Source organism: Rutidosis leptorrhynchoides, chromosome 3 (genome assembly GCF_046630445.1).
Source record: "Rutidosis leptorrhynchoides isolate AG116_Rl617_1_P2 chromosome 3, CSIRO_AGI_Rlap_v1, whole genome shotgun sequence".
Classification (NCBI taxonomy): domain Eukaryota; kingdom Viridiplantae; phylum Streptophyta; class Magnoliopsida; order Asterales; family Asteraceae; genus Rutidosis; species Rutidosis leptorrhynchoides.
This window is the reverse complement of record NC_092335.1, coordinates 632,000,714-632,015,442: the sequence shown is the minus strand read 5'-3', so window position 1 is coordinate 632,015,442 and position 14,729 is coordinate 632,000,714.

Sequence of the window (14,729 nt, the reverse complement as noted above, 5' to 3'; positions counted from 1 at the left end):
ATCTGTTATAATCATTTAATTAATCAATTGGGTTGGGTAATTGATTATTCATTCTGATCAAGTGGATGAATTAATATTCATAAACTAATTAAAACAGGGGTGGATTACATACAGTGATAACTGGTGTAATTGTTGACAGAAGTGATAACTGCGTCATAGTTTAAATCCTTAATCAGTTGGAATATTTGACTTCGGGTATAAGGGTAATTTGACGAGGATACTCGCACTTTATATTTATGACCGATGGACTATTATGGACAAAAACCAGATAGATGTATCAAATAAACCAGGACAAAGGACAATTAACCCATGGTAATAAATTAAAATCAACACGTTAAACATCATGATTACGGAAGTTTAAATAAGCATAATTCTTTTATTGTATTTCTCATCGTATCTTTATTTACTGTCATTTTATTACTCGCAATTTTATTTACTCTCATTTTATTTATTGTCATTATTTTACGCACTTTAATTATCGTCATTTATCTTTGCGCTTAAAATATAGAATCGACAAACCGGTCATTAAACGGTAAAACCCCCTTTTATAATAATATTACTACTTATATAATTATATATATTTTGTATAAATATAGTTGTTAAAAATATAGTAAGTATCACCAGCTCCCTGTGGAACGAACCGGACTTACTAAAAACTACACTACTCTACGATTAGGTACACTGCCTATAGTGTTGTAGCAAGGTTTAGGTATATCCCATCCGTAAATTAATAAAACTTGTGTCATATTTTGTAGTATTTTGTATTAAAAATAATACTATTTCGTACCCTCACGCTACATCATCAATTGCTCTGTCTGATATTTTCCTTATAAATTAAACTCTTCCGTTCCATTATTCTCACCATTCCTATACTTTCCTTCTTGTTTCATACATCCAAAAGATTCTAAAAAAGCTTAATCCAGTTCTGATCCTTGTCCTCCTCCTTAATATCGCAACAATCATTCTCCTTTTCCAACTTCCATCAGAGGAATCTGCTTTCTTCTACTTCGCCCTTGGGATTGTGATGTTTTTAATTCTCCCGTGTCTTTATATTGCGATAAACATTGATATACACGGTTTGTAATTTATGTGTTGTTATCGGGCTTTATATTCTCCCTTATATTTCAAATCTCTATGCTTTTGTTTTATCTTCCCAACTTCCAGTCAAGCGAATAGTGGTCTAGAATTTGTAGATATAGAGTTTCGAATTATTATAATGTTCTAAGCCGGAAGGAACGTGATAGCACGATTTGATTTTCAAATTTATCAACATCACGGAAGATAGAACCATCAAGAATACATTTTCTTGATTTGTTCAGGAGTTAAGTAGAATGAAAGAGTTATGTAACATGGCACATGATGACGTTATGATCTGTGAATCATCACGTCCCATTAGAAACTCAACATGACTTACTGTAATATAATCACGTTGATCAAGTGTCATTATATTATACTAACTCATGCTTCAATTCCCAACACTTCTCCAGAATTCATTCATAATTTATACTTAAAATTTTTACAGAATATTGGAAACTAAAACAGTTTCCAATATGATGTAGTACAGATAGTATGAAGAGATATATATGAAGATATTTATGAAGATATCCTCAGAAATGCCGAAGATATTTATGATGATATTTTGGAATTTCTAAGTTCGATGGTTGATGAAGAAAGTTTTTCTTCAAGATTTTAACATGAGTACGGAGCAAGATATTCGTTGAAGGTTTCATCGGATCCAGAATTACTTGGATTCTTTGAATATATGGTATGGTCCTTGTATTTGTCCTTGGTCTCCTTCGTGGTTAGTTCAATCCGTTTTCCAGTTCCAACTTTTCTGAGCTTTTCCAACATACTATTCTTTATCATCAAACTTCCGATGATTAAGGTCGTTTACGGTTATCTACGGTTTCTGCTGCTTCATTTAGCTTTTTCAACATTCAGAGTATTGATTTGTGACTGAGTGCTTTTCATAATTTCAGAATGAAAGATCATAATTCTAAGAGATAAATGTCATACATATAACTGTTGATGTAGATATGCTGTGAGTTTTCAAAGTACTGATTACTGATTCCCGGTAATTGGTATGTCAGTTCTCGTTACAAGATGCGGATGAGTATATGATAGGGTTTTAGTGAATAAATATAATGATTTATCAGAGAGATTTAAGCCAAGAAGCAACGAGGTTGCTGGTACGTCTGCTGGTAATATGGTGGAATATAAAAGAATTCTACGGTATCAAAAGGGTAATCGTATATATCAGGATTATAGTAAGACTACTTCGAATGAAAAGTCGAAGTTGACTTACTGGAGCTGTGACAAAATTGGCTACTTTGAAAAGGGATCGTAAAGTTATTTTTGCTAATAAATGCCAAAGGATCTGTCGCGGCTACGTGTTAAACTTTTACTCAGTTGCCGAGAGTTTCTCAGGTGCATAACTATATGCATAAATCTTTCCTTCTGTAGATGAAGTGCAGTTGATTCATCCTATCGATTGAGGTGTTTTCAAGAGTCATAAAAGGTCTGAACGCAGATTGTAATCGTCAAGATACAAATGGGGTTTAAGATGAAATCAAGTGGCAAACTTGAAGAAATGTTTAGTTTCATATGTTATAGTCAATATTTTAATTCATTTTAATTGTCTAATATTGGTAGTCCACAGTTGATAGTCCACAGTTAGCAATTCAATAATTCATATATAGTTTAATATATAATATTCGAATTAATTAATACGTATCGTGACCCGTGTACATGTCTCAGACTCGATCACAACTCAAACTATATATATTATTGTAGAATCAACCTCAACCCTGTATAGAGAACTCGATCATTACTGCATATAGAGTGTCCATGGTGCTTCCAAATAATATATATAGATGCGTCGATATGATATATCAAAACCTTGTATAGGTGTCCCGACATTTAAAGTGCGTAAAATAAATAACAGAGAATAAATGACGATAAATAAAGTGCGTAAAGTAAATAACAGAATTTAAATGACGATAAATAAAATTGCGAGAATGTAAATTACGATAAGTAAAATGTAATCAGTTAGCTAGGAACAATTAGCTAGGAACAGTTAGCGTGGATTCTTAACAAAATTTCTCATAGTTAATTTGTTTGTTTCTAACAAATTTTATTTTGTCAAATGTTTTCTTCATTATGCCACTTGTTGGATTCTGATAAATCAAAATCCCAATATGAAATTGGATGAATATGGTTATTCCATGGTGAACGGATTTGTATATCGGTGGATGTAAGTAGGATAGTAAATGACTATTGAATCTGATTTGAAGAATGTACAGTGTAACTTATTGATGTAAATCTAAATATTCCTCGAGTATTACCTACCCGTTAAAATATTTTCATCATTAACAGTTTGTACAAAAGAATTTTTTAATTACAATCGTTATGAAAAAATATATATACATATATATTTTCTTCAGATGTAATCATGGATTTAATGAGTTAACATGATATTAATCTCATTTGCTTTTAGGTTTGAGCTAGAATAAGTAATCTCTAAAACTTTTAGAAACCACATATTCTTCGCAGAATATTTATGTGACGATCGCTCCAAATCCATATGGACAATACGTCATTCATTGATTTCATTGCGAGGTATTTGACCTCTATATGATACGTTTTGTAAACATTGCATTCTTTTGAAAAGGCACACCATAAATGAATATTTAAATCAAAGGTTTTCAACATCTGATGATTTCTACATATAGACAATCACTGTAAATAATAGTTTACAATAGTACTTCCGTTGACAGTACAGTCAAAATAAGATACATGGTGATGATTTGGTGAATGCAACGTTTCCTTGAAAAATATGCCATGTATGACTCCATGCACATAGCTTGTCTAACATATAAGCAAACAGCGGAAGACTTCTAGAAACCTGAGAATAAACATGCTTCAAGTGTCAACACAAAGGTTGGTGAGTTCATAGTTTTAATATTACACATAATCCGTATATCAATGTGGATTACAAAAGTTCAGTTGTTTTATTCAAAACGTTTATCAATAGGTTTTACATAAAAGGTGGATCACAAGATTTCAGTTGTTTCATCCGAAACGTTTATCAATCGGTTCTACAAAATTGAGCACCCTGGTAACTAAACTTTAACGTTTATATAATTTGTACCCTTTGTATAATCATCTTAATAATACACGCAAACCAACGTGTACGCTTCTCAAATAGCATACGTCCGTTAAAAGGCTAGCGCTCTAGCTCGGACGGGGATATCAAGCCCTATGGATCCATATACTACTACTCGCGCCCACCAGTTCTTATAACTGGCAGTTACTAGTTACCAAAGCTAAGGGATTTTCGGTTCAAACTCAGTGTAGAATTTAGTATGTACTTGTATCCATTGCGTTTAAAATAAAGTGCATGTATTCTCAGCCCAAAAATATATATTGCAAAAGCAATTAAAAAGGGAGCAAATGAAACTCACGCATATAAATATTGTATATCGGTTAATAAAGCATTTGCATGTATTCTCAGCCCAAAAATGTAGAGAGTAAAAGGGATCTTATGAAACTCACTGTTTAATATTGATATACAATATTGTAGGAAAGCACGTAGACGCATCGGAGATGATAAACACGAGGTTTGCTTCACAAAAATACCCCCGAACATTACCCATAACCTCCTTGGTAATAACCCATATTTTCCTTAGCTCTAGCTCGCTCGGAAACTCGTTTTGAAAGTGACACGCTCACGACCTCGTCGTAGTATTTTATGTATAATATTAATACTACTAATAATAATAATAAGATTAATAATAATATTAATCTTAATAATAACAATAATAATAATAATAATAATAATAATAATAATAATAATAATAATAATAATAATAATAATAATAATAAATACGGAGTAATATATGTATGTGTGTTTTTTTTTCTCTTTCTTTACTCGGCAGAAAATGTTGCAATTTATAGAACCTGGCCTGAAATCTGGAGTCATGCGACTCGCATGGAAATGGCCTTCTGGCCATGCGACTCGCATGAGGACCAGGGACAGCTCACATTATTTTGGCTCCTAGCTTGTCGACATAATATAAAATAAATATAAATATATAAATAATTAATATAATTATTTATATATTATATTTTATTCTTGTGCATAGTAGACTAGATATTTTTGGTCCGTTGCGTCGGGCGTTTCTTCTTGACTCGGGTCCCGGTTCCGGATTTTCAAACGCATTTTCGTACGCTTAGAAAACTAGCATTTTACATTTTGTAACACGTACACTTGTCAAAATATAGACTTAGATTATCCCTAAATTATACCTCTCAAAATATAACTTATACATTTGAGTGTTTTGGTCATTTACTTCTATAAATCATCGTCTCACTATTTTTTTGAAATACATTTTAAAATAGTGTTTACTGTAGCAAAGTTACTGTAGCAAAGTCAATTTTTACTGTAGCAATTCACTGTAGCAAAGTCAATTTCACTGTAGCAAATAGTGATTTTCGAAAACACTGTAGCATTTTGGGTACTGTAGCAATTTGAAAATGTTACTATCGTTTACTAAATAACTTGAAATTATATATATGTATACATAAATCAGTTTTTAAATACACATTGGAAGTTATTTATAAATAAATTTTAATAATAAATATTTCAACTTATCATATATATTCAAATAGATATTTAAACCAATAAATTTAATGTACGGTATCAAATAATTAATACATTGTTACCTTTTCAAGTTATAGTATATATGTATCTATTTACATATAATTGTTCGCGAATCGTCGAAAATAACCGAAGGGTATTTAAATATATAAAAGTAGTTCAAAAATTTTGAGATTCAGTTTTACAGACTTTGCTTATCGTGTCGAAAATGTTAATCATACAAAGATTAAGTTTAAATTTGGTCAAAAATTTCCGGGTCATCACAATTTATTCAATGAAGTTATGAATTAATACTTCATCGTTCATTGTTGTTGGTACTCCTTGGTATCTATGGTGCGTATGACGTTGATGTTCGTGTGACAGATTGTGAAGTTGAGGTTTGCGATGCGGTTGTTGTTGGTGGTGGTAATGGTACTGTTGGCGTTGGTGGTGGTGATACTGGTTATGCTGCTGGTGCTGCTGCTGGTGTTTGTAACCTTTGCACCATATTCTCCAAAGCCACTACCCGAGCGTGAAGCTCGTTGACTTCTTCTATTATACCGGGGTGATTGTCGGTTCAGACGAGCGGATAAATATGATCTAGAATTTGGTATAGTATATAATCGTGACGAGATACCCTGGAAATGAGAGAGAAAATGGTGTTTTGGACAGGTTCGCCGGTAAGTGCTTCAGGTTCTTCGTCAAGAGGGCAATGAGGTGGATGGAAAGGATCGCCTTCTTCTTGTCTCCAATGATTGAGGAGGCTACAAACCCATCCCCAATTCTTCCAGAATAGATGATGACTGATTGGTTGATCCATTCCGGTCACACTGCTTTCGGAGCTTGGGTGGGATTCCATTTCGGAATCCGAGGGACTTGAACTGATGACAAATTCCATTTCGTACGATTGGATAAAGGTTTTTTTTTTTGATATAAAATGATTTTCCGGCTATCGGGTGGTATTCTATTTACATAGGATATCTATATATATATATATATATATATATATATAGATAGATTAAAAGATTTCATGGATTACGGAGAAATTTGCGGGATATGTCAGGCAAAGTTTAAAGTAACAGATACGATAAGATATGATTTAGCAGATACGCTAAGATATGAATTTTGTCTATACACTACTCATGCAATTAATGTAGCAAGACGTGTCTAGACTAATAATGATAAGCAGGTAATTTTCTAAGGATGATAAGCAGATGATTTCCGACAAAACTGATCAGTAAAACTTTTGACATGCAGACACGGTCGAAGTCCAGACTCACTAATGCATCCTAACGATATCAGTTAAACACACTAATGCAAGACCTGGTTCGCTAAGACCACCACTCTGATACCAACTGAAGGGACCCATCCTAATCTATCCGGACAAAGTCCATATCGATTATAAACGATTCACAACAGTTGATTACATCGCGAGGTACTTGACCTCTATATGATACATTTTACAAACATTGCATTCGTTTTTTAAAAGACAATCATTCATTACATCGAAAGTTGACGGCATGCATACTATTTTATAATATATCTAACTATAATTGACTTAATAATAATCTTGATGAACTCAACGACTCGAATGCAACGTCTTTTGAAATATGTCATGAATGACTCCAAGTAATATCTTTAAAATGAGCAATTGCACAGCGGAAGATTTCTTTCATACCTGAGAATAAACATGCTTTCAAGTGTCAACCAAAAGGTTGGTGAGTTCATTAGTTTAACATAAATAATCATTTCCATCATTTTAATAGACCACAAGATTTTCATATTTCATAAACATCATTCTCATATCAGGCATTTCGCAAACTGCATAGAAATAAAAATCATTCATATGGATTGAACACCTGGTAACCGACGTTAACTTATGCATAGAATATCCCCAAAACATAACCTCTCGTCTGTATAATAATCTCGAAGTACTAAAGCATTCGTACCCCGAATGGGACTTGTCAAGGTCCATAGATCTATCTTTAGGATTCGCGTCAATCAGGGGCCATTTCCCTAAATTCTTAGGTTACCAGACTTGAAGGGCGATATTCGGTTAATAATCCAACCATATAATGTAGTTTTTGATCACTTGTGTCTATTTCGTAAATCATTTATAAAATCAGCGCATGTATTCTCAGTCCCAAAAATATATATTGCAAAAGCATTTAAAAAGGGAGCAAATGAAACTCACAATACTGTATTTCGTAGTGATAATACATATGACGTCATTGAACAAGTGTAGGGTTGGCCTCGGATTCACGAACCTAAATTAAGTATATATTTATACGTTGGTCAATATCTGTCTAACAATTTAGGTCAAGTCATAGTGTATCACAATCTTAATGCTCGAGACTAGTAATAATTCTAAAATGATAATAATAGTGATATTTTATAATAACAATAATGTTTCTATTAAAAATGATAATTTTAATAAGAATGATAGTTTTAATATTAATGATGCTTTTAATAATAATAATAGTGATAAAACTCCATCCATATATCAAGTAAGTCATCAACAAATTTGCTGTGTAGGACTCGGACTGTACATCTTTCTATCCTGAACGTGTTTAAAAGATAACTTAAAGTCATAAATTATATAATGCGAAAAATATATTTAAAGTCAAATACACTATGAACGCCTTTTTAGTTAGATTTCAAAATAATTGAATGATTTATTTTGTTTTATATCATATTCAGTTGGCTATAACTTCTAATCCATTCATCGAAACCATTCGATATCTAAATGAAAAGTTCTTAATTTTTCGCTAGCTTTCCAATGACATGCATATCTTATACCTTATCTCAATCGCATATGTAACTAATTCAGGATTCAACATATCCTATCTATCGACAAAGTCAAAAATACTAGCATGCATAACCCTATATACTTCAGCACTAGTCAGGGATACACTATTAATATGTAAAAATTAAATTACGAGTGCTTACGTATCAATATTGAGATTCAATATTGCAGGAAGGGTACGCAGATGCAACGAAGATGATAAACACTAAATTAACCTCACGAGCATACCCATGGATCATACCCATCACCTCCATAGCTATAACCCATAATTTCCTTAGCTCTTTCCCGCTCATAAAAATCTATTTTTGAAATAATCCGCTCATGAACTCGTCGTAGTATATTATTATTTGTAACTTAATAATAACAATTCTACGAAGTAATATACAGATATATGAAGGTGTGTGTTTGAGTGGAAGCAAACTGGATCATTTTATAACCAACTCGACCATACCACCCTCACTTTATTGAATTAATACGAGTAATTAATAATAATAATCTGTATTTTTTTAAACCTTAAAGACGCTTCGATGCTCTCTCCTTTCTCCTTTTCCGGTAACCTCTCTGACTAAATTCTCTGGTAACATTTAATTCAATTCAGTCTTCTGTTAATCAATTCAATCTTCTATTAATCAATTCAATCATGTTTTCTTTTCCTACTTCACCTTTCACCCCAAACCCTCACAAGCCTAAAACTGTCAAACCTAATTTCAACATACCCATCAGCGATGGATGGTTTAGTGCTGAGAGAAAACAAACAAAAAACAATTTCATTCTCAGAGATATAATCAGAAAATACGGTAATCCCTCCTACAATCCAAACCGATCACCTTCACCGAAAAATAACCGACGACCTTTCGTATCCTTCCCAAATAACATTCCTATCGGAAATAATCCCTTCTCAACACAACCGGTAAACTCATCTTCAGTCATGTTCTTTAACCCCGAACACTGAAACAAATTGGATCTCAGGACGTTTTTCAAAAGGTACGGTAAGGTTTCTGATGTCTATATTCCTTTTGGTAAAAAATTAAGGAATGGGAAACAATTTGGTTTTGTTCGTTTTGATAATATCCCTGATTTCGATTACCTGCTCAAGAGATTGAACACAATTTATTTGGATGGTAACTGGCTTAGGGCCTATAAAGCTCATGAAAGAAATCCAAAATAGAATTTGAACTACTCAAAACCCGATCACCAAAATTCAAACCCTTCGAAACACAATTCACACCCTCCAAATCAACTCAACAACCCCCCTCTTGCTTTCCAACAAACAACAACCACCAGAACCCACATACTTACCAAAACACCTCAGCCTCAAAAGTTTTACAGACCCAAATCGACACATAAAACAAATGAACCCCCACCAAAACAACCTTCTACCTCTAAGGAGCAAAACAACTCTAACACTCAACGTGACCTTCCAAACAACACCATCCCAGCCGACCACCCAAGCCTTAAACCCCTCAAATTTCGATGGAAGAAGATGAATCAAATAAGAAAATTTTGAGTAAAGCTATAATTGGTGAGATAATCAATATTGACCTAATCGAAGACTTCCCAACACTTTGCTCCGCAGAAGGTCTTTCAAAATTCAATATTAAATATTTAGGGGGTCTTGAATTATGCCTTACCTTCGAAGATGAGGACACAATTGTTAACATCATGAACGATAATCAACATATCTTACATCAATGGCTCAGAAACATTAGAAGAGTAGAGGACAAGTGTTTCCAATCGGCAAGGTTATCGTGGCTAACAATAGGGGGTGTACCTATTTCATGTTGGTCAGAAAACAATTTTAAAAAAATTGCAAGCTGGTATGGGACCATAATCGACACACATAATTGCAGTTTCAATGGAAACCAGAACCTTGTTGCTGGAAAAGTCTTGGTAAAGTTAATGGGGAACAAACTGATCAATACTATTGTCCAAGTTAGAACTAAAGATGGTATTTTTTATGTCCAAGTAATTGAAGATGTTCAAAGCCTGGTGGAAATTGAAATGGATGAAATATAACCCAATGATGACAATTCCGAATCCAACAACAATTATGATGGTGATTATGAAATAGAAGAAACCGACAAAGACTCTGACGACGATGAAGATGAATTCGATGATCCACCACCAGAAACCGATCATCACGATATAGGTGATGAAGTGTGACGATCGCTCCAAATCCATATGGACGAACACATCATTCATCGATTTCATTGCGAGGTATTTGACCTCTATATGATACGTTTTGTAAACATTGCATTCTTTTGAAAAGGCACACCATCAATGAATATTTAAATCAAAGGTTTTCGACATCTGATGATTTCTACATATAGACAATCACCGTAATTAATAGTTTACAATAGTACTTCCGTTGACAATGCAGTCAAAATAAGATACATGGTGATGATTTTGTGAATGCAACATTTTCTTGAATAAAGCATGCAAGACTCCATGCACATAGCTTGTATAACATGTAAGCAAACAGCGGAAGACTTCTAGGGAACCTGAGAATAAACATGCTAACAAGTGTCAACACAAAGGTTGGTGAGTTCATAGTTTTAGTGTTTCGCATAATCTGTATATAAAAGTGGATCACAAGATTTCAGTTGTTTCATCCAGAAACATTTATCAATAGATTCTACATAACAGAGCACCCTGGTAACTAAGCTTTAACGTTATAATGATAAATACCCCATTCGTTTTAATACACGCAAACCAACGTGTCCTAAACTCAAATAACACACGTCCGTTAAAAGGCTAGCGCTCTAACTCGGACGGGGATGTCAAGCCCTATGGATCCATATACTGTTATTCGCATCCACCAGTCCATATCCTATGTACTGGAAGTTACTAGTTACCAAAGCTAAGGGATTTTCGGTTTAAACTCAGCGTAGAATTTAGTTTGTACTTGTACCCATTGCGTTTAAAATAAAGTGCATGTATTCTCAGCCCAAAAATATAGATTGCAAAAGCAATTAAAAAGGGAGCAATGAAACTCACGCATAAAAAATCTAGTATTTTCAGTATTTATAAACAGTCGCATGTATTCTCAGCCCAAAAATATATTGAGTAAAAGGGATCATATGAAACTCACCTTAGCAGCATATAAAGTCGTTCACCAAAATGTGACCGAAACTCGGATTACCAAATAACCGTAGATCTCAACGTATCAATATTGAGATTCAATATTGTAGGAAAGTACGCAGACGTAACGGAGATGATAAACACTAGGTTTGATTCATAAATATACCCCCGAACATTACCCATAATTTTCTTAGCTCTATCCCGCTTGAAAACCATTTTGAAAGTGACACGCTCAAGACCTCGTCGTAGTATTTTATGTATAATACTAATTAATAATATTAATAATAATAAGATTAATAATAATATTAATCTTAATAATAATAATAATAATAATAATAATAATAATAATAATAATAATAATAATAATAATAATAATAATAATAATAAATACTTACGGAGTAATATTAATAGTGTGAGAAAACAGAACTGAAATCGTGCAATTTATAGAACTTTTTCTGAAAAGGTTCCCCATGCGATCGCATGGGATTTGTGCTTCAAGGCCATGCGATCGCATGGCCCTCTGATCCAGCTCACAAACTTTTAACTTTTTGTTTGTCGACATAATTTTATATAATATATATAATATATTTAATTTATATAATTAATTATATATTATATTAAATTCACATGCATAGTTGACTTGTAATTTTTGTTCCGATAAGTCGTACGTCATCACTCGACTTATGTCTCGGTTCCGGTTTTTCAAATGTCCTTTCGTACGTTGAGAAAACTTGTATTTTACATTTCGTGTCACGTACCTTTGTCAAAATATAGCCTTAAATTATCCCTAAACTATACCACTCAAAGTATAACTTAAACTTTCGAGTATTTTGATCATTTACTTCTATAAATCATCGTCTCACTATTTGTTAATATATATATAATAACAATTCGTTTTTATGACCAAGTTAATATTATATTTTATCGTATTGTTAAATATATATTTTCAATATTAATAAACACGTTTTAAAATACATATCGCAAGTTATTCATATATCTAATTCCAACAGTTGATATTCCTTATTATTGTATGTGTCCAAATTACATTATTTAAACAAACACTTTACCATTTATTCCGAATACCGTTAATAATGAATGATTTCCCAAATCAACGTGGACCTTACAACAGAGACCAGTAATAATATCATAATCCTTAAGGGACTCAATAATTATCTTTTAATTCAATCGTTTGGCATAATCTATTAACTCTGTATCTAAATATATCTATCAGATAATTAAACCAATAAGTTTAATGCACAGTATCATATACTCAACACTTTGTTACATTTTTAAGTTATGGTATATATATGTATCTATTTACATAAAATAGTTCGCGAATCGTTGAGAACAATCGAAAGGTAATTGAATAGTTCAAAAATTTTGAGATTCAACTTTACAGACTTTGCTTATCGTGTCGGAAACGTTAAAGATTAAGTTTAAATTTGGTCAGAAATTTCTGGGTCATCACAGTACCTACCCGTTAAAGAAATTTCGTCCCGAAATTTGAGTGAGGTCGTCATGGCTGACAATAAAAATGTTTTCATGACGAATATGAGTTGGTAAATAGAATTTTATCACCATTGAATAATACGGATAAAACAATCTGATTACTCGAAGCGTATGAGAGAAGTTATCGTAATAGAGTGAAATGGAGAATAGAGATTCGTCTTATCTCTTGATGTAGTAACGATTGATTTCCGGAATTTAAGGAATAGAAAATCTTCATAATTTAAATAAGATTTGATTCTTCGGAATTTAAGGAAATTAGGATTTCCTTTGATTAAATGCGTAATCTGCCTCGATTGCTATGTCTGATATTTTGCTATAAATTAACCTCTTCCGTTTCATTTATTTTTACCACTCCTATAATCTTCTTTCTTATTTCATACTTACAAAAGATTTGTGAAAATGCTTCATCCAGTTCTGATTCTTGATATTTTCTTGGTTATCATATCATTCATTCTTCTTTTTCATCTGCCACCAGAGGAGGTTATTTTCTTCTACTATTACCTTGGGGTTATATTGTTTTTCATTCTCCCGTGTCTTTATATTGCTATACGCATTGATATACACGGTTTGTAATTTCGGGGTTGTTTTCGGGCTTTATATTTTCCATTATATTTCGGAGCTTCATGCTTTCGTTTTCTCTTCCTGACTTTAAGTCAAGCGAATAATGGTCCAAAATTCGTAGGTATGGATTTTGAAATGAACATAATTAATATTCTAAGAAAGAAACGGTAATGGCACAATCTGACTTGTCAAATTACCAGAATACCTCGAAAAAGACCGAATCATCAAGAAAATATTTTCTTGATATGTTTAGAGGTTAAATAGAATGAAAGAGTTATGTAACATGGTTCATGATGAGGGTATGATCTGTGAACCTTTATCACGTTCCATTAGAAACTCAGCATGACTTACTGTAATATAATCACGTTGATCAAGTATCATTATATTATACTAACTCATACTTCAATTCCCAACACTACTTCAAAAACATCCATTTTTCGAAATTTTCAAAAATTAGAATCTAAAATAGTTTCTTTTATGATGTAACACAGATAGCGTGAAGAGATAAATGATTTCAGATAAGAATAGTTATGAAAATATCTTCAGAAATATGGAGGATATTTATAATGGAAGATACGATGATATCTTAGAATTTCTAATATCAGAGGATGATGCGGAAAATCTGTCTGTGAAGGTTTAGAATAAGAAGTAAGATTCTTACTAATGGTTTCAGCAGAAACTGAATCATTTGGATTCTTTGAAGGTAGATTTCGTCCTTGTGATTTGTCTACAGCTTCCTTCATACTTTGCTCAACCCGTTTTCCAGTTCTAAACCTTTTCTTTTTCTGTGCTTTTCCAACACACTACTCTTTATCATCAAACTTTCGACTGTTAAAGTCGTTTACAGTTTTTGCTGCTTCATCAGCATTTTTCCAAAATTCGGAGAACTAGTTTCGTAGTTTGGGGTGTTTTTCAGAAACTTCACATTCGAAGTATGTAAGTCTAGAAGATAGATGTTATATATATATATATATATATATATATATATATATATATATATATATATATATATATATATATATATATATATATATATATATATAACTGTTGTCGTAGAAAATGCTGCGAGATTCAAAATACTGATTGCTAATTCCCGGTGGTTGGTATGGAAATTATTGTTACAAGATGTGGATG